Here is a 19,909-nt window from a genome sequence, read left to right as displayed (position 1 = left end):
ATCTGTCCAGGCCAACCAAATGTCTTGTAGGCCAGTCTATATGTGCACCTTGAGATTCTGAGATTTAGAAGTGTCCATTGGAGAAGTGTGGCCACAGTAAGCCATAGAATCATACAGGGTTAGTGCTAAAGGGCCCAGGGAGACCAGGGAACTCAAACTATTTCTTCTACTAATGAAGAATCTGTGACCCAGAGAGGAAATGTGGCAAGTTACCAAGAAGGGCTGGGACAGGAGTACCTGTCTGGTGTTCCTTTCTCAATTCCATGAGATCTTTTCTGAAAAAGATTATATTAGCATATCTGAAATACATATATATTTGTATACATATATATTTGTTAGTTTGTTTTACTAGATTCAGCTGCTCCCCTTAGAAATACTGCCATTATCACCCCTTCACAGAGTGCATGGAGTCATTGCATTCAAATTTCTAAAGATGCAAAAGGATGTAGTTCTGAGGTGCATCTGTTAATCTCAGAGGGAAAAGGGGCTCATCTTTCTTTTGTTCCCCTCTCAGTGAGTATTGTCACATTGGGATGCATCCATCATAAGCTATAACATAGGATTCTAGAGACAACCTGTCTTCGTGTACCCTAATTATAAAAACTATAAGCCCCTTCCCTTAGCAACCAATTTCACCAATTATTGAAATCGTTTATGTTTTTTTATCTACTCAGTGATCCACCCATGTACCCATTTTCCCAAAATCATTAATCCCTCCCTCCTTCTATCCCTTTCTCTCCCCTTTCCTTTTCTCTACCATCCATCCATCCATTTATTCATCTGTTCATCCACTCTTACTCCATAATTCATTCACTTACTTATTCATCATTTTTTTCATTCATTTATATTTTTACTTACTCATTTGTAACTCACTTACTTACTCAGCAGACGGTTCCTGAGGGGTCCCTACAACTTGGTACAAAGCTAAAAATTGCGGGTATGAATCTGATGAGACAAAGGTTCTCTTCTCAAATGACTTCTAACTTAATGGTGATACAAAAGGCCACAGACTGTGGATTCAGATCTGGCTTTGACATTTTTAGTTATGTCGCCTTAGATAAATTGCTTTTCCTCGATAAGCCTCAGTAAAAAAGTAATAATAAAACCTAGGCCATAGAGTCGCATGAGAATTAAAGAAGAAACACCTCCACAGTCCAAATCTCCTTCACCTCCAAACCACATCCCATCCCTACTTCCTCTGGAAGATATAACTTTTCTAAAGACCATGGCACTCCTTTGATTACACAACATATTTGGGCTCATTGATAACACCCAAGAGATTCATGCACCAAACTCAGGAATATCACTGTATTCTAGAAATTGGGCCTCTGACCCTGGCTTTGCCACTGACTGTCTCATAGATGTTGGAGCCCGAGTTTTATTTTGTCAGAATAGCAAAATCGATTGGGAACAATGAGAGCTCTGGGAATGGAATCTCTAAAATACGGTAGGCTATCAGATCTCTTCTGGTGGGACATCTCGGCAAACTCTCCAGAGGCAGTAGTGTTTGCCTCAGGCCTTAAGTGATGACTTGGGATCCGGATATTGAGAGCATGACTCCATAGCTACTTAATCAATAAGTGCTGACAGTAACCTCTTAGGCTCTAGGATTGCTCCAAAATACAAGTATGTGCCTGGATTAAGAGGTATAAGGCCTTTTCCAACTCTAAAAACTGTGATTATATGAAGAAAGTTAACATTTTTGAAAGATTTCATGATGGCTGACTTTTGGTTCCTCTGTCCCTCATTATGGGCATATACTGAAGGCAGACAGGTCTGGGTTCAAATCTCTATAACCTGCACTTATGAGTTACATGACACTGAGTGAGCTTTTCAACCTTCCGAGCTTCCCTTTTCTCCTCTTTGAAGATGTGGGTAATAACGGTGTCTGACTCCCTGGGACCTGAAGAGGATTTGATGAGATGGTTTGTGAACAAAAGCTCTCCAGTTGGTGATGAGCTCCCAGGAAGAATCTTAAGAAGAGTTAGCTATGACCACTGTTACCTCTGTTGTCCTTGTTATGCTAATAATTAATTTTAACTCTCTTCTCCTCCTTTTGCCAACTTACTGGGATAGTATCTAGCAGAGAGGGACAGAGCCCTGGCAGGTGGTTCCTATTCATTGAGATACAAGTAGTAACCCTGTCTCTGGGTGACATTGTGGAATCCTACGGGCCCATTATGTAGAGAGCAATGCAATGTTTTAGGGAACCCCCAAAGCAGTTAACACCCAGAGCTGACAAATCAGTTGACATTCTTGAAAAGTGATGGTAGTTTTCCCCTCACCTCTTCTTTTCCTTTTGCTCAACACCCCCTACCCCTTTCCCACCTCTTGAAGTAGGACCATCCTTTCTTCTTCTATCCTGGAAATGTGTTTGTCATGAGCTTGTCATCCCTATCTCTGAACACTCCTGTATTTTATTTTTTAAAATTGATTGTATTAATGGCTCTGGAATCTGGGCTGCTCTGACAAGGAGCCCAGGATGTGGTTTGGACCCTTCTCTCATCCTGCTGGTGGCTCTCCTATAAAGTCTAACCAACTGAGTCTTGAGTTTTAAAATAGTTGCATTGTCAGTTCTTGGGGTTTCTCATTTTCTGCTTGCTTGTTCCTTACCAGGATTAGTTTTCTTACTCTTGGGTCAAAAAGGCTGTGTGTGGCAGTAGGAGGAACACAGGCTTTGGGGACTGGCTGAGCTGAGTGCAAATCCTGATACTGCCCTTTTGTTACTCATAACCTGCCCTGGGGAAAGCCATTTCTCACTGCTCTATGCAACAGTGTCTTCTTCAGAAAACAGGGAGCTGGTAATTGTCTTGATCCTATGGGGTTAAAGAGAAGAGCATTAAGTGAGAAACTCCACAGACAGGGTTTACAGAATGCCTTGCATATAGTCACTGCTTTGTTCTCCTTGACTCTGTTGCTGATTATCTGCATCTTTAATAAGGACAATCCTGGAGGAGCCATTCCCCATGGGGCAGGTTGGGTTGCTGCTAGCCCTGGGAAAAAATGACCATCCAGCATCCTTTGGGAATGAAATAGGATGGAAAGAGAGCCTGGGTCCAAAGAGCATGGGTTTTAATTAAGCCCAGGGCATCAAGTCCCCCACTGATACTGCCAGAGGTATGATAGGATTCAGGTGGCACAGGCGTAGAGGACGCGGCTCTCAGGCAGGTGGTCTGAGTTCACATCTCGCTGCTACCACTTCTATGTCTGGGACCTTGGGCTAAATCTTCATGTCGCCTCCTTATTTTGCAGTTTCAGAACCTTCAACATGAAAGTGTGTTCGATCCACCCCAGCTTGGGAGTTCAAGAAATGCACACTTTGGCCACAGGATTCTTCTCGTTCTCTCTCTCCTTCTCCTCCTGGGCTCCTGCCCTCCCTACTTTCCTACCTCTCTCACTTTTGTTTTATCCCACTGTGCCTCCTTGCATCTCTGTCCATCTCTCCTCCCTTCCACTCCCTCTCTCTGTGCTAGTGTATTCTGCATAGCTCACTGTCTTTGTCCCTCTGCCACTCGCCCCATCGTTCCTTCTCTGCCTTTCTCTTTGTTATTCTCTTAACTTCTGTTTGTCTCTGTATCTCAGTTTCTCTGTCCTATTTCTTACTGGAGTCTGGGTTCCTCTCTGTCTGTCTGCCTCTCTTTCTGAATCTCCACCCCACCTAGGAAAGCAAATTGCTTTTGCGGCCCCTTCATCCGTGTAATTTTACACAGCACCGCAGGGTTGAGACCAATTGGAGGAGTGAAAGTCAAGGCTGATTTTCTGTCCTAAGCTCACCCCGGTGTAGCAAAACAGAAACATCAGCATTTGGGCCCTGTTTAAATTGAATTTCCTTGTTTGTTCCATTTGTTTTGCTTTTGAATGAAAACAAACAAAGAGCAGCAGAGCAGAGGGTCCCCGGAAGGTCTGACAGTGTGGCCAGCTCCTGCACCCTTGGGTTATTGGAGCTGGTGAGTGACCCCTGGGCAGGAATCTCCACTCAGGGTTGATGGGTCAGGCCGGGCTAGGCATCCGTGGGCCCTGCCCTTGCCTGGCTAAAGGCCTAGACACCCTTCTTGTCGCCGTTCCCCAATTTCCTATTACCCAAGGTAATTAGCCTCTGTCTTGTCTTGGCGGCCTTGCCTTTCTCTAATCATGGATGACTGCCAAAGGGTCCTGAGCAAACATGCAGCAGCAGCCAGGCCCAATTCCTGGGGCGGGGGGAAGCTCATTCCCACACATTCGGAGGCTTGCCCCAGGCCCGTCCTTCACCTCCCTGGCCTCAGCTCTGTGAAAAGAATGCCAAGGGAGCCTGGGTACTGCAACCATGTGCCAACATCCATGGTGGGACCAGAGGCTCAGGGAAGGGGAGGAGTTCCTTCTCAGCAGGGATGGGTGGAGTTGGAGCAAAGGAGTAAAAGGAAAACCAGGGCCCTAGAGCAGAGAAGGCGTTGTGAAAAAAGAGCCCGAGGTCAGGAGTCAGACAGCAATTCCCACACTTGCTCCCAGTGAGACCTGGGGCCAGCTCGTCTCCCCTCCCCTGACCCTGATATTCTCATCTGTGAGATGGAAAGGTTAAACTCTGTGCTCTATGACCTGCACACAGAGGTGGGGAATAGACACTACCCCAAAGTCCTGATTCTCGGTGCTCTCAGTACTTCCTGGATAATAACAGTAGTCGGGGTGGTGGTAGTAGACTGAGCATCTACCACGCGCCAGGAACCACTCCAGGGATGTTACGTGGCCTGTCTCATTTCATCCTCACTGTAACCCTGTGGGTCTGATATCATTGGCGCCACCATCATTGTCACCTCCTGTTCCATCAGTGGGAAAACTGGGGCTTAAAGGGGTAAACATTTTGCCCAAAATGATATGACAAGAAGAAATAGAGCTGAGATCCATAGCCAGGCTGACTCTATTACTCCACCCCCCACCACTACCACATGCGGTCCCCTCCTTGCCCTTCACACGGTGTGGAGTTGTCAGAGCATGAGTGCAAGAGGGTCTCCAAACTACAAGCATCCCTGTTGGCAATGGTAGGAACACTGGGGCCCAGAAGACCCAGACTGCAGCCCCCAGGTCCCCGGGTAGGGCATTTCATGCTCATCCTCCTCATCTGTGAAATGGAGCTGATTAATCTGATCCATAAAATGAGATGACTAGTTATACCTCCTCATGTCAGAAGGATTGACGTGAGTAGTAGAGGAGGAAGTACTTTGATTTTTTTTTTTTTTATATATAAGGTTATGGGCTCTTGAAGGGTTTTCTTGATCACTCCGTTTGTCAAAGATCAACAATGGGGAGGGTAGTAGACATTTTGAATCCATATGCCGCTTCCCACCCCCACCTCATGTACGTATTTAAAAATATGCCTTCGAACTCAGACAGAAGGAGGCCTTTACGTTGTCTCCAGCACCTACTGACAGTGTGGCCTTGCGCAGATTTCTTAAGCTTTCTGAGTTTCAGCTTTTCATCTGTAAAATGGAATGGCAAGAGGACCTTTCTCGTAGGGTTGTGAGGATTCTGTGAACTGAAACGTACAAAGGGCACAGGACGACGTCTAGCTCACTGTCGGTACTTAATAAGCGGCAGGAGGAGGAGTACCACCGTCCTTACCATCTGTGGCCGCAATCCTCACTGAAGCAGTCGGGCCTGGGGTTGCCACATTGGCACCAGTGTTCACAGCTTTCCAGTTGAAGAGCATGTTTAACCTTTATCTCCGACATCGGCCCTTTACTCATCGTCCCCAGACACACGTGCTAGAATGTAGCAGTTTCTTCCTTCCTCAAGGTCTCTGCATCTACCTCTTCCCTTTTCCCAGGGTGGACTTGTCCTGGCTCTTCCCAGGAGTAATGCCGTGAGGGTTCCCTTTCTCCTTCATGTTTGTAATTGCATGTCATCACGCTGTCTCCTTAGAAAGGCCTTCCTTGACCCAATTATCTGCAGTGGATCCCGCCTGCCATACATATGATGCAGAAAGCCATGGTGCTTCCTAAAGCTGTAATGATTTAGTATCTGCTTGTTTGTTTGTTTGTTTGTTTGTTTTTTGTCTCTTTTCTCACCCGACTGTCAGCTGCCTAGAGTAGGGTCTGTGTCTGCCGGTCTGTCCTGGTGTCTAGAATAGTGACTGATGCCAGTAAAGAATCTCATACCTAGCTGTTGAATGATTTGAATCAATTTCCAAATCAGTGCAGAAATCTGGAGACATTGACTTTTCCCCTTCCCTCATTCACAACCGCCAACCCCCTTTCTTACCGATACGCACTATGTGCCCGGCTGTTGTCCAGTACCCATCTCTGTATCTCTATATCTATCATGAGATTTGTCTGCCTGCCTACCTACCTACATACCTATCATAAACTTTATCTAATTTAATCCTCTAAACAACTAAGGCCACTACTATTATTCTTGTCAAACAGATTCGGCTACGAAGGCACAGAGAGTTCAGATAACTTGACCAAAGCCTCAAAGCTAATAAGAGGAGAAGCCAAGCTTTGAATTCAGCTGATTTATTTCCACAGCCTGAACTCCGTATTTCCACGTGGCCAGACCATGATACTAGCCATGTAGAAATGGTGGGGGTCAAGGATTAGAATCTGTTCAGAAGGATCTTTTGTGGAAGCCCAGATGAGTTGGAAACAATATGGAAAACAGATTTTTCAGTCCTGATACCAAAAGCTTCATGGCTGCTACCACCGAAGCCCAAACTTCCTCCTTCCTCCTGCCTCTGCAGTCCTGGCCCTGCTACATCCACACGTGAGTTCTGAATCTGTACAAGGACCTTTGCTTCCCTTAGTGATATAGTCCCAGTGCCATTTTTGAGATACTCAGGATCCTCAGCTCCCATCTTGCTGTGTTGTTTCCCAGTGTCTGCAGACTGCCATGTGTTTCTGCAAACAAATCCAGGCTCCTGGCCCAAAGATGCTGTTCCAAAAGCCCAGGGGGATTGGAGCCTTGGATGGAGGGAGCATTGCTGGGCACCCATCACCCCAGGACACCACCCCTGCTTGGGCACAGCCCAGGCAGCACATTGCAGAAGCAGCCAAGGCCACCGCCATGGATACTATAATTATATATTAGATGAAATCCCAAAGTTTCCCTTTATTTACATTCCTACCCTACCCTCTTCATTTCCTCTCTTTGTGCCAAGAATCAGCACAGACTTTACTGGAAACAGCATGAAAGTCATCAGGAGCCCTCTAAGGCTGGCTTCCAAAGTGCTTGCCCAGATGATGGGAGACGAGAGACCCGAGGGTCATCTTGCTTCTGGCTCTAAGCAGCTGTGAGGCCATGGGCAAGGATTTTCCCCATTGGAGGACTCTGGATCTCCATGCACAGAAGAGAGATTGAATGAGGCCAACAGGAAGGACCACTTCATGAATTTGGAGGCGAGGAGATGGACTCAAGCCCCTGGTGACTAGAGAGTTTGAGTATGGGTGGAAGAGCTTCATTCAGCTTTAAGCCCCCCCCCCCCCATACTTCTGTCTTTCAGTCTCCATAACCCCATCTGGTTAGGGGACCTCCTGAGCCAAGTCCCTGATGTGACTAGGCCCCATTTCTGAGGAGACTTTCAGCATATAGAAGAAAGGAGGTGGGCACAGAAGAAGCCTTCCAGGCTGACCAGGGCTCTGGGCCACAGCCTCTGGACCAGTATGAGCTGAGACTGAGGCCCGGGGTTGATCCAGACACACCGGGGCAAGAAGCCAGGACAGGCCTGACAATTCTTGTCCTGCTCTTTACTAGCTGTTTCTTCCCAGTGTCAAACTTTTGCAGTTCTTTTTTTCTTCTCTTCAGCCCTCCTTCCCTCCCTCCCTCCTGCCACTTCCTCTATCCCTCTTTCTCCACCTTTTCTCCTTCCTCCCCTCCATCTGTCCATCCCCTTCCCTTATTCTCTCCCTACATCATCTCCTATTTTTCAATATCAATTCTCTCCTTTCCCCTCTGTGCACCTCTTTATTGTTTGATTCTTGTCTTTCCCCCTGCCTTCTTCCCCTCTCACTTTCTTGTTCTTACTCTTTCGTGGTCACGGATGCTGCCTCTCTCTTGATGTCAGTCTGACTTCCCATCCATCTATCTTTTTTTTTTTTTAATCTTTATGTCCTCTTATACTTGACCTCTCTGCATGCCATCTCTGCTTGTCTCTTTCTCATTTACTTACTACTTCTCAATCTCTGTCTCACTCTCAAGATCTCTATTCTTTCATCCTTCCATGCATTCCCCACCCACACCACTCCCTTCCTACCCCAGCCTAAATATAAGGGTCTGAGCTGGGACTATAATAGGATTCTGGAGCAAACAGCCAAGATGTGGCCAAGTGTCCCAGAGCTAAGCAGGGGCCAGGGGCTTCTGATGCCTCCGAAACAGAATGGAACGTGAATGCTCCCTGGCTATGGTGCTCTGTCCTGTTGATGGGGAAGTGGGGTTGGGGGGTAGTGACAGAGGCAGCCTAGCGATGTAAGACTCAATTCCCTCTAGCGTCAGGTCATGCTGACCTCTCCAAAGTGCACAGTTGGGGCCCCAGAGAGAAGAGCTGTCCTTAAGCCAGAAGCATATACAGCCATGCATCTCAAGCCAAGAGAGACTCGTAGAGGAAAAATAAAGCTGTTTTTCAGCTGACAGACAGTGAGGCTCCTAAAACCTGCTGGGGACTCTAAGGCAGGCTGTTTCTTTCCTCAAACTGCGTCAAGATTTCATCCAGGAATGGGACACTGGCCAGAGTTCGGGAGGGACAGGGCACAGACTGCTCATATGAACTCATGGAGGGTGGATGGGTGGGAGCTGAGGCCATGCTGCAAAGCTAGGCCTTGAATGCTGCACAGAGAAGCTGGACTTTATCCTGCAGGCAAATGGGGAATAAAGAAAATCTTGAGGAGGGGCAGGTTATAGTTAAACCTATGTTTTGTGATGACTAGTCTGACCCTCTGCCTGTGGTATGTAGAATAGGCTGGGTTGACTTGAGGGTCAGAGAGCCATTTGGTGTAGATAGAGGGGAAGGGTGGGGTCCTCACACATTTGGGAACCAATGAGTGGTTCCCTGAGTAGGGCATGTGTTGGGCCAAAGTAGAGCAGTATGGGCTCAGCTCAGTTCTGGAAACCTCTAAGAACAGCTTTTCCTATTCTTAGTAACTGACTGCAATGCAGAGTGCTTAGGTAAAGGACATATTTGTTGGGCATCTACAGTGTGTTTCCCACTAAGCTGGGTACTTGGGATGCAGAACTAACCCACACAGAGGTCACAGTTATGGTGGGGAAGCAGAAGAGATGAGACTGTTCCATGATGCTTCACTTCATACTCTGATGGGAAAGCCTAGGGACTTGAGGATACTGAGGAAGGGCTGCTAATCCATCCAGGTCTACTGCAGGTCTACTGGAAAGTCTTCCTGAGGAACTAAGAAGAGGGGTTGCACTGGGTTGAATAGTACACCACCTCAACTCCCACCCCTACTCTCACCCACCCCACCCCCAAAAAAATAACCATGTCTACCCAAAACCTCAGAATATACCCTTTTAAGAAATAAAGTCTTTGTAAATGTAGTGAGTTAAGTATCAAGATGAACTCCTTCTGGATTAGCTTAGTTCCTAAATCCAATGCAGTTACTGGTAGCTACCATGTGAATACAGAGGCAGAGATTAGAGTTTTGCTAGGTCACTGTCAGAAAACATTCCGATGCTGGCCCTCAATGGGATGGTAATCCCAGAGGGATGGTGAGAACCCTATGCTCAGGGCATCAGGAGGCTAAAGGAGGTGGGGTAAACTCTCAGCTGGGCTTTGTAAGGAGGAACTTTTTTTTTTTTTTTTTTTTTTTTTGGTAAGGAGGAACTTTTAAGTGACGTCAATAGGTCAACATGGCCAGTTGGTTATTTGTGATAGGGAGTGGTGGGGACTCTCTAGACTAGAAATGGAGCAGAGAATACTTAGCTCCAGATGATTATTACTATGTGAGAGGGAAGACCCAGTGTTGAAAAATACTCTAAGCTATAAATCTAGAAGTTTAAGTAAAATCTCTGAATTAGTTCTTGCTGGCAACCAATTAAAGCTGGTCACATAGATCAATTTTGTAAGTCATAATTAGTCTGCAGATTGATTCCACGTGTCTTATATAGGTCAACTCTCTCAGTGTATAGATGTGGAAGCTGAGGCCCTGAGAGACTTATGGACTTCATGGTCAAAGCAGAGTCAGGAGTAACATATAGTGGTCCTGACAGCTGATCTAGGCTTCTTTCCAAGAAGCCTTGACCCCCACCTTCTACCTCAGCATCACCTTGTTAGAGGGGAAGCACAGAGACAGCTCAGCATGGTGAGAGCTTCCTGGGATGGGGTCACAAGTCACTCTAGGTTCTGCATTCAGCTTTGCTACCCATTCACGAGGGACCTTAGCCAAAGAGCTTCCTTTTCTTGAACTGCAGTTTCTTCCTTGTTACAATGAGAGGATTGGAGGAGAAATCTCTTCCTCTCTCATTTCTAGGACCATAGGATCTCCTGAAGATAGAAGCCAGACCTCCTGACATTTCCATGTTCCCATGGTCTTGGCTGTGGGTCCATCACTGCATGCCACAGGGCTGCCTACCCTGCTGACTCTCACCTCCACCTGTAAAGGAGGCTGTTTCTGGGAGCAGTCTTGAGGGTCATCCATGGAAAGATGTTAGCAGACTGCAGGGGATCACTGTGAATGATGTGTGGAAACTCAGACGCAAGACAAAATCCAGATTTCTGGCATTTTTCTTTCTGCTCTGTCCTCCTCTCCCCCAAGGACAGTCTCTCCCATTTACCTACAACCCTGTTGTGCTTTCACATTTGAAATACAGCATAATAGAGCTTGAGGCTTTGGAAATCATTGACCTGAGCCTTCTCTCTTTATGGGAGAAACTGAAGCTTGGGGAGGGTATGGGCCTGCCCTCCATCACTCAGAGAATCAGTGTCAGAGCTGAGCTAGACAAGGGCTCTTAACTCCCATACAGACCATGTGCTGCTCTCTTGTCCTGGATCCAAGCATACATGGGCCCCTGATCATTCTGGGTGTCTAAGAGGCTAAGAGCCTAGGGTTTGGAGTCAGATTGCTCTAGGGTCAGTTCAAATGTCAGATAGTTTCTGGCTATACAAGATACTTATTTTCCCTGGGTCTCAATTTCCCTGGGTCTTATTTTCCCTGTAAGATGAGGGTACTGCTATTTCCTACATTAGTTTCCCTGTGAGGCAAGTATTCAGTGGTTAACACATGCGCAGCTCCCAGGTAAAGATGTTCAGCACACAGTAGGCACTCAATATTAAGTACATACCGAGTGCATGCAAGATGTTTCTTCAGTAGATCTTCTTCAAGGGTGAGCATAAAGGGACTCATGATTAGCTATTTGTCCTGCCCACTATGACGCTGCTCACATTTCTGTTCTCTCTGAGCATCTTCCAGGGACCCTTTGGACATAAGATGTGACAAATGGGAGATTGTTTTCACCAAATACCTGATGTAACAGGAGATGCCTTCCCTTTTTCTTTTATTCCTCTATTGTTCCCTGAACCCATCCCAAATATAGTTCTCATGGTGATAGGGAGCATACAGTGATAGGGATTGTCTGTCAATGATCCAAGAGTAGAACACATTTTAGAACCCACACTTTAGGAGTCTGTGAGCCCCTAACATAAGGCCTGGCATTTAGTAGGTGACCAATTCAGCAAACACCAGAGGTCAGTAATAGGTATTGCAGGTTGAATGGATGGAGTCAGTACTTCACATAAGCATCTATGGCTCTTAGCCAAGATCGTAGCAATGACATGGCCCCGGCCTTCTGGTCACTGTTGTCATTGACCATTTATCAAGTTCTGACTACTTGTTACACTAACTCTTTGAGCCTTCACAATATGATACCCTCTAAGGTAGGTACTGTATTATCCTTGTTTATGTATATAAGGCTAAGTGCCTTGTTCAAGGTCATCTAATTCATAAATCACAGAACTGTGAGCCTAATACAAGATGCCTAACTCTAGAGTCCACACTTGTATGTTCTCATGTATTCCTCTTATAGGCAGTCATGTGGCTGAAACTTGAAATCTTATGGCTCAGATTGAGAGAGCTCTGTCCAGTGTCGGGGACAAACTTGTAAGCAGTTAATTATTCTAGAGTGGAGGGTGGTTTGCCCGTAATAAAGGCATGGAAATTCTGAGGAGGTTGTGATCTCTAGCAGCCAGTGTACCTTGGGGGAAGTGAATTTGAGCTAGAGCTGGAAGAGTGGATAGCATTGACCACTTAGAATTAGGAAAGTTAATACATCCAAGGCAGAGGGAACAGTTGAAATAAAGACAAGAAGGTGGGAAATTAAAGGGACACATAAGGGAACAACAAAAAGTTCAGGACAGTTGAGATATGTACTCTATGAGGCTGGAGAGACAGCACTTGGAAGGGCTCGGAATGCAGAGTAAGGAAGCAATGATTCATTCTCTGCAGCAGTGAGAAGGCTACATTTGGACTTTAGAATGATGTCTGTGGAGTGTGGGTTGGATTAGGGACACTTAGGGAGCTGTTGTAATAGTCTTGGTGTAAGAGATAAGGAATCTGGAGTTAGAAGAGTGACAGAAAGGGATGAGAAGAGGGAGTGGATGAAGAGGTTCATTGGATGTGGGCTTGTGGTGCTTACAGATTGTTTTTGGAAATCCATAAGCCAGCCTCCTTGAGAAGATACAGCACAGAATTCAAAATTTTAAAATCTGGGTTTAAATTTCATAGTTGGGTAACCTTCGAAAAAAATATGTCTAACTTTTGAGACCAAGCCTTGTTCTGGATCCAGAAAGTGGGAGTAAAAAAATTCTATCTAGAAATGTGTATGTCAGATTAAAAAAACAAAAACAAAAACAAAAACAAAAAACTATTCTATATGCCAATTCCTGGCACCTGATAGACCTTTTGTTTATATTAATTTCCTCCCATCATTTCCATTTGTTTCCATCTTACAGCAGTAAGCATTCACATTCACTCTCCCTCTCCCTCCACCCCCTAACTGCCCAGCTTCCCTCTCTGGGTCCCTCATTCCCCAGGATGCCAGAAATGAAATAACATTCTTTGCATGTTTGTTCTAAAGCTCCTGGCAGCCTTCCCGCAGACCCCTGGCTGGGTCAGGACTCATTTGCATTAGCATGTGTGAGGCCAGCGTGAAGGGGAGGGAGAGGCCCTGTTTTCAAGGAGTTTCATCAGGCACCCCTGCCAGAAAAAGGAGAAGTTACTATTTCTTTCTGGGAAACATTCACAGATTGAAACAAGCAAGGAAGGCCAGGGGGCTGTCTGACTTGTGGGGAGGGTGGCGGTTGGGTAAGCTGCCTGCCTGACTCCCACGACTGTATCCAGCCCTCTCCTCCTTATCACAGGCCTGCCCCTAGAACTCTCCCCTTCAAGTGTGTAGTAACTTAAGACCTAAATAGATATTTCTTAACTGTATCTCTGGCCTGTGACAGGGAGAGGAGAGAGAGTGCACAGGCAAGGAAGATCCTCAGAAGCTAAAGAAGAAAGAAACAGCAATGTTGCTGGCTTCTAGATAGATATTAAATCAACAAAAGCATCTTAAAAAAAAAAAAGCAGAGGTAATCCCTGGAGTTTTTTATTTGTTTGTTTTTGCTTTAATCCTGTGAATTTTTAAATAATACACTGTCTTAGGGTTATACTTTCTTCCCAGAATCTCAGTAACCTTGTCCAAATCCAGCTAACCAGTGTTGGGCCAAAGGGAGTCCCCTGGAGGCATCTCAGGAGTGCCATTGGCATCATAAAATGTGCTGACCCTAGAGGCAAGGATTATACCATTTACAAAGAGGCAAACCAAGTTCCTGGTATTTTATTGGACAAACTCCCATAATTTCCCATTATTCTCTTTTTCATTTCCTAGCTCGGATATGTCTTCTTCAGAAAAAGACCTTTGCCTCTTGCTTTATAATAGTATCCATGTAAATACTTCAGAGAGGAAAAGAAAAGAATTAATGATATGAATGGCTGTTATTTAAAGAGCGCTATCGATATGCCAGACACTGTTCTAAATGCTTTACATAAATTACCTCGTCTAGTCCTCTCAGTAACTCAATGAGGACAGAGCTCTATTATTCCCATTTTACACATGAGATGACCAAAGCCCAGAGAATTAAGAAATTTGCCTCGAGTCATGCACTAGTCAGTAGCAGAGCCAGGATTTAAATTCAGGCTGGCTGGTTCTGGAGCCCAAGCTCCTCATCGCTAATGAGTCCCACCTCCCCTGATGTCACATCAGCATTTAATGAGCCTGCTACACGCCAGACTGTGCACTCTCCATCACAGGGCCTTGGCACATGCTACATCTCTTATTCATTCTCAAATTATCATCCTAAATGTTGCTTCCTCAGAATGTCATCCCCCAACCAGTAATCAAAATTATGCCTCCTTACTCCTTTCCTTCATTGCAATTACTTAAACTTGCAAATGACATATTTACGTGAGTGTTAATGTCTGTCCCCTTAATAGGGGACTTTAACAGTCAGTGAGAGTAAACATGCTGTTGGTTTTATTTCTATGTACTCAACTGGACACATGCAGAAGCCATTCAGTGAATATTCATTGGATAAACAAATGCACATAATATTACATTTCATCATCGCTATAATCCTATGAGGCAGACACTTTTCTCCCCTCGTTTTAGAAATAAATGAAAGCTTACAGAGGTTCAGTAAAATGGGCAGAGTCACTAGGGAATAAATGGCAGAACTAGTGTTTGAAAACAGGTCTTTTCTGATCTCTGAACTTGTGCACAGTATTCCTTCCTGTGAAGCTCTCTAAGGGACACATGGAGCAATGAGGCACAATGCCCTGAACAGCTCCCTCTTCTGCTGGGCGGAGCCAGGCGTGTATGCAAACCACTATACCACAAGGCAATTAAAATCAGCCAACTGGCTCTACAATATCATTACTGATTATGAGCTATAGAAAAAGGCAGAGATAAAGAGGAATCTTCGGACAGTCAAGAAGGATGTCCTCTAGCTTTTCCTTACTTATCCAGTGCACACTTAATCTCTTAGGGTGTGCTCACATGCAGCATCCTCTTTATTAGCACTGGTATTCATTCATTCCACTCATTTTAGAGTCTTTACATCTCTGTAGGGCCCTGACATACATTCTGGGAACCCCGAGATGAACAACACATTGTCCCTGCTGCCATGGAGCTCATGATAAAATGTGGCTCATGATATGAGAGCCCAGAGTAGAGACTGGCTCTCAGTCCAGTGAAAGCTGGCCAGGAAGAGTGACATTTTAGTGGAGCTTTAAAGGACGGACAGGATCAGTAAGACAGGGAGAGAAGGGAGAATGGTTTTCCATGGAGAAGGAGTCCTACGTGCGAAGTTGCTGAAGAGCAAAGCAACATAGCAATTTACAGAGCCGACTCAAGTTATCCTGAGGCAATGGGACAAGTTTGGTTGATGAGGCTGATGAGACTGAGAGGGGTCAAATCATAAAGGGACTTTATTTCGAGGCTAAGAAGTGTGGACTTTCTCTTAAGGGAGTCATTAAGGGTTTTAGGCCAGCTGCTCAGTAGACATTGTCAGATTTGCACTTTAGAAAGATCAGACTGGCTGATATACTGGCAGTAGGTTGGAAGTGGAAGAAAACTGTAGGAAGCAAATAAGGAAGCTATTCCCAAGGCCTGAACGAGAGGCATTGAGGTCTCATGTTAGCCAGAATTGGACAGCGTGGAACTAAAATGAGTGGAATTAATGAATACCAGCGCTAAAGGACTCTGGTTGTTTTGCTTGGAGAGTGGTTAAAATCTATAGCATCAGATGAACGGGACGAGACAGGGTGAGGGATGAGCCAGAAACAGCTCATCAGCATGCACAGATTTGTCCTGCCTGATGCTTATTTGTAAGAACTCTACTTCACTTCTTTGCCTCTTAGGCTGGCCCAGGGTAGAGCAGTACTGTTGGCTACCAGAAAGCATTTTCTAAGCACTTACTGTGGACCCTACCCTTTGGAAGATGAAAAAAACAAAACAAAACAAAACAAAAAAACAACGAGTTTCTGTGGATTGGCCAAAGTCCCCATTATTCCCTTTCTAATCTTCAGGAGTACTCAGTGCTCATCTGTTTATGAAACAGCAAGAAATTCTTTAGGAGTTACCCCTACCATGTGAGGGACTGATGGGGTTGAAAGAAGGATGAGATGTGGTTTCCTTCTCCCAGAGAGCCCCACACACCCGTAGGGATGCCAGCGAGTGAAGGAGAGATGAGAACAGTGTCATTCACAGCTTCATGTCCTAGGTACTAAGACACTCAGAGGAAGAAGCAATTAGCCCCAACAAAGCAGGTATGAGTCTTCCTCAGAGCCTGGAAATTTGGTTCTGGGCCTGGCAGAGAGAGAGCTGGCCAGGGTCACATGACCAGGCAGGGGCAGAGGTGTTATTTGCTGGTTACTAAGCCAGACTGGGGAGCCGAGCAGAAGGGCAGTCCTCCTTCTGGGACAAGAGTCCTCCACAGTCCTGTTGATGATAACAGTTACCTCCCACCATCACCACCACCAACCTCCTCCTCCTCCACAGCTTGGGCATTTTGGAAATGCACCAGATACTATATTGAGTGCATGATTAAACATTATCTTGTATAATCAATAGCTTTCTAAAGGGTGTTTCAGAAGGACATATGAGACCTAGACTCACGGATTCAAGTAACAGAAATGCAAATCAAAACTGCTTGTGGGGAAAATGGAATTTATTCAGTTACGTATCTGGGAAATTCAACAGGTGTGCTGACTTCAGACCTAGCAGAACCTAGGAGTGTGGATGGTATAGTACGGACTCTACTTCTGTCTCAACTTGGTACGAGTTGGCTGCATTTTGAGTCGTGTTTTTCCTCACGTGGGGATGGAGATGGACTCTGGCAGCTATAGGTTTGATGGTCCTTCATGCCTACGATCATAGAGCAAGCCATACCCCTTTCCTACATCTCTGTCAATCCCAAGGAAGGGACTCTGGTTGTTTGCTTGGATGGCATCACCATTTCTGTGGCAGGGGTCAGGGACATGAAATGGATAGTCCCATCCAAATCGTAGTAAGAGGCGGGAAAATTGTTCTTAAGTGAACCCAGGCACCATGCTTCCAGAAAAAGGAGTAAGAAAGGCTAGGTAAAGTAAGCAAAACTGAAAAAACAACAACAACAACCTGTTGTCCTTAGAGTTTTATTAACCCTATTATATGGTGAAGGAAATAGAGGCTCATAGGGGTGAAGCACAGAACAGGATCCATGCATAGGTCTCTCTGATGCCAATACCCCAGATCCTTAACCACTGTGCCACATTGCACTGCCTTACCTCATAGTCCGTGTTCCATCTGAGGGAGGTCGGAAGGTGGAAAACCCTACGCAGGTGCAGCATCCCAGCTCACAAAGAGAAGACAGGCAAGAGAGTTCCCAGAGAGAATGGGCTGGTGTGATTATGAAGCAGGGTGCTGTAGAGAACTACCTGGGAGTCCCAGCCTTATATCTGGGCTCTAGGAAACATTTACTGGACCAGTGACATCGAGGTTCATTGTTGGGGAGCAGAGTGATGTGAAGGTGGGCTAACTGGCAGAGAAGCTGGAGCTCAGAAGTGTCTTGGTACCATCTTTGTCCTTGGACCAACCCAAACCTTGTAGAGATTTTTCTGTAAGAAGGAGCAGTTGTGTCTTCAATGTCAAGGTGAATGTAGCACAAGGAGCCCTCAACCCGGGGTTGAATTGAGCGCCAGCTCTATCACTCTACCACTGTGAGTCTGTCCTTGATTAGAAAGTCCCCTCCCCACCCTCCCTGCAAACATCAAATTCTCTGAATGTAAAACGTGGCCAGTAAACCCTGCTTTGTCTTGCTTTCAAGGTTATTTGTGTAATAAGCTTTGCAAAGTGTAAATTGATAGATGTCAGGGATGTCTTCATTTGTTGGCTTGAATCATGAAAATGAAAATAAAATGCAGAGAGACAATACAGTGAGCCACCATGTGCTCACAGGATTAATGCCTGCCAGGGCCCTGTCACACTTGCTTCAGAGCTCGTCCCTCTGTCCTAAAAGAAATTAAAATTAAAGATGCACTTGAAGATTATCCTTTCCCCGTCATCAGCCTGATTTCTGCTCCCCCTTCTCTCTCAAGATACAACCACTGTCCTAAATCTGTATCAGTCTAGTCCAAAGAGCAAAGCGAGTTTGTGTTTGTTTGCTTGCTTTTTGGCTTTTTAATTTCAACTGGCATCCCTAGTTTCACCTGTTAGCAAACTGAAAGTACAGCTGCTTCCAGCTGACACGGTTTTTGTTATTATTTATTAATAATATTAACTTAATTTCTGTAACAATCATATATTCAAAACCAAGGCACAGAAAGTCTCACTGGGTCTTATCTCTCCTAGGAAACTTTTCCCCCCCATTTTATGTCAATACCTATAAGAAAACAAATAAATATTTTAATAATGTATTCTTCTAATCTCATGCTTACGCAAAGCCTTACGTCTCTGAGAGCTTGTCCAGCCGTGGCGAGGTCTTATCAGGCCCGGATGCCCCAACTGTGCCCAGCCGGCCCGTTGTCCTTATTCTGGTGGTTCAAGGTTCCTAAGGCCGATGTGTCCAGTCGACCAAAGAGGCTTATCTTCATGGGGCAAAGGGAGCCGGATGGCGGCTGGGATTCTGAGATATTAGACAAAGGCTATGTGAGGTTGCCCGAGTTCACAGCAGTGATCAGCCCTGCTGGCTGGAACAAAGAAGGACAACCTGGTGGCGAGTATGCAGCCCCGGTGGTGGAGGCAGCCAGCCCTGGGTTTGAATGCAGAAGTGTCCTGTGCTGTGTCTTGAGCACACGTCCTTCCAGGAGGACCACACCACGCTGAGCTTGTTACTGCAGTGTGCACGGAGGGGAGGCTGAAGTGCATTCTTTGCAAAATCCCTTCCTTGAGAAGACAGAGATCAGTCCTGTGGTACCTACAGGGGTTGACGTTTCTTACCAGACATAATGGCTACTGGGAGGAAGTGTCTAAGTTGGGCCATATGGGCGAGCAGAGGACAGGGCAGTGTGGCCCAGAGGGCAAGCGTCAGTGGAGAGGAGGAAAAATAAAGTCAAAACAGAGCTGAAACTGTCCAGTGTAAAAGCTGTGTGGGGACCCTCCGGGCTGGTCATGCTAAGTAGAATGGAGACAGAATGACACCTTTGGGGACGAGCACCCTGCTCTCCGCCCTGTTCTTAGTTTTCACTGTGAATCTGCTCACTGTGCTAAGTGTCTACACAGCATCCTGCCTCGGAGGCAGGGGTTCTCCATTCAAATACTGGATTTGCTTTCAACTTACTGTGTGACCTAGGACAAGTTGATTGACCTCTCAGAGCCTTAGTAAAATAAGCTACTTGACAAGATCGTATCCTGGTGCCAATAACCACGTCTCAGCTTGTGAGAATCCTTTGAGTTCTCGGTGGAACTCAGGCCTGACGTAGACAAGGCCTCCTTCAGGACTTCCTGGGCAGCCGCTCCCAGCTCTTCTGCTTGCCACCCCTGTTGGCAGCTCTACAGAGATGCTACACGTCCAAGTCCAGCGTGCTTTTGTCACCTTTGGCCTGTTTATTGGCAGCCTGGCTCGGAGCACTGATCTTTAAGCCCTGCTGTTCGCACCACTTAGCTTTACCCTCTTTTGCGTGGCCTCCCCAAACTGCTGAAGGTACCAGCTCTCCCCCAAGGAAGGGCTTTCCCAACTTCCTTACGCCTTCTCTGACGAGCTCTACGGGTACCTAACTTTCTGTCCTATCTTGTTCATCATGCTCATGGGGGCATGTTTTGTCTGTTCAAGTAGGATCATAAGTGCCTTTTGGATGAAGACTAAAGTGTTGTTAAATTCATGGTGGTCATACTGTGTAATACAAAGAATGCAGACTTGGGGTCAGGTCAGCTCCGGGACTGGACTCAGCTCTGGAATGTATTCCCAGTGCAACTCAAGCAT

At 45.9% G+C, this 19,909-nt stretch overlaps 1 protein-coding gene across 6 annotated transcripts in view; it reads left to right on the top strand.

Moving 5' to 3' along the window:
• The window catches only part of ASTN2 (astrotactin 2), an 852,112-nt gene that overhangs the window by 800,445 nt on the left and 31,758 nt on the right, over positions 1 to 19,909 (top strand). The window lies entirely within an intron of this gene.

The sequence above is a fragment of the Canis lupus genome, chromosome 11 (genome assembly GCF_011100685.1).
Source record: "Canis lupus familiaris isolate Mischka breed German Shepherd chromosome 11, alternate assembly UU_Cfam_GSD_1.0, whole genome shotgun sequence".
NCBI lineage: Eukaryota > Metazoa > Chordata > Mammalia > Carnivora > Canidae > Canis > Canis lupus.
The sequence above is the reverse complement of the archived record's forward strand: the minus strand, read 5'-3'. Positions and strand labels throughout refer to the sequence as shown.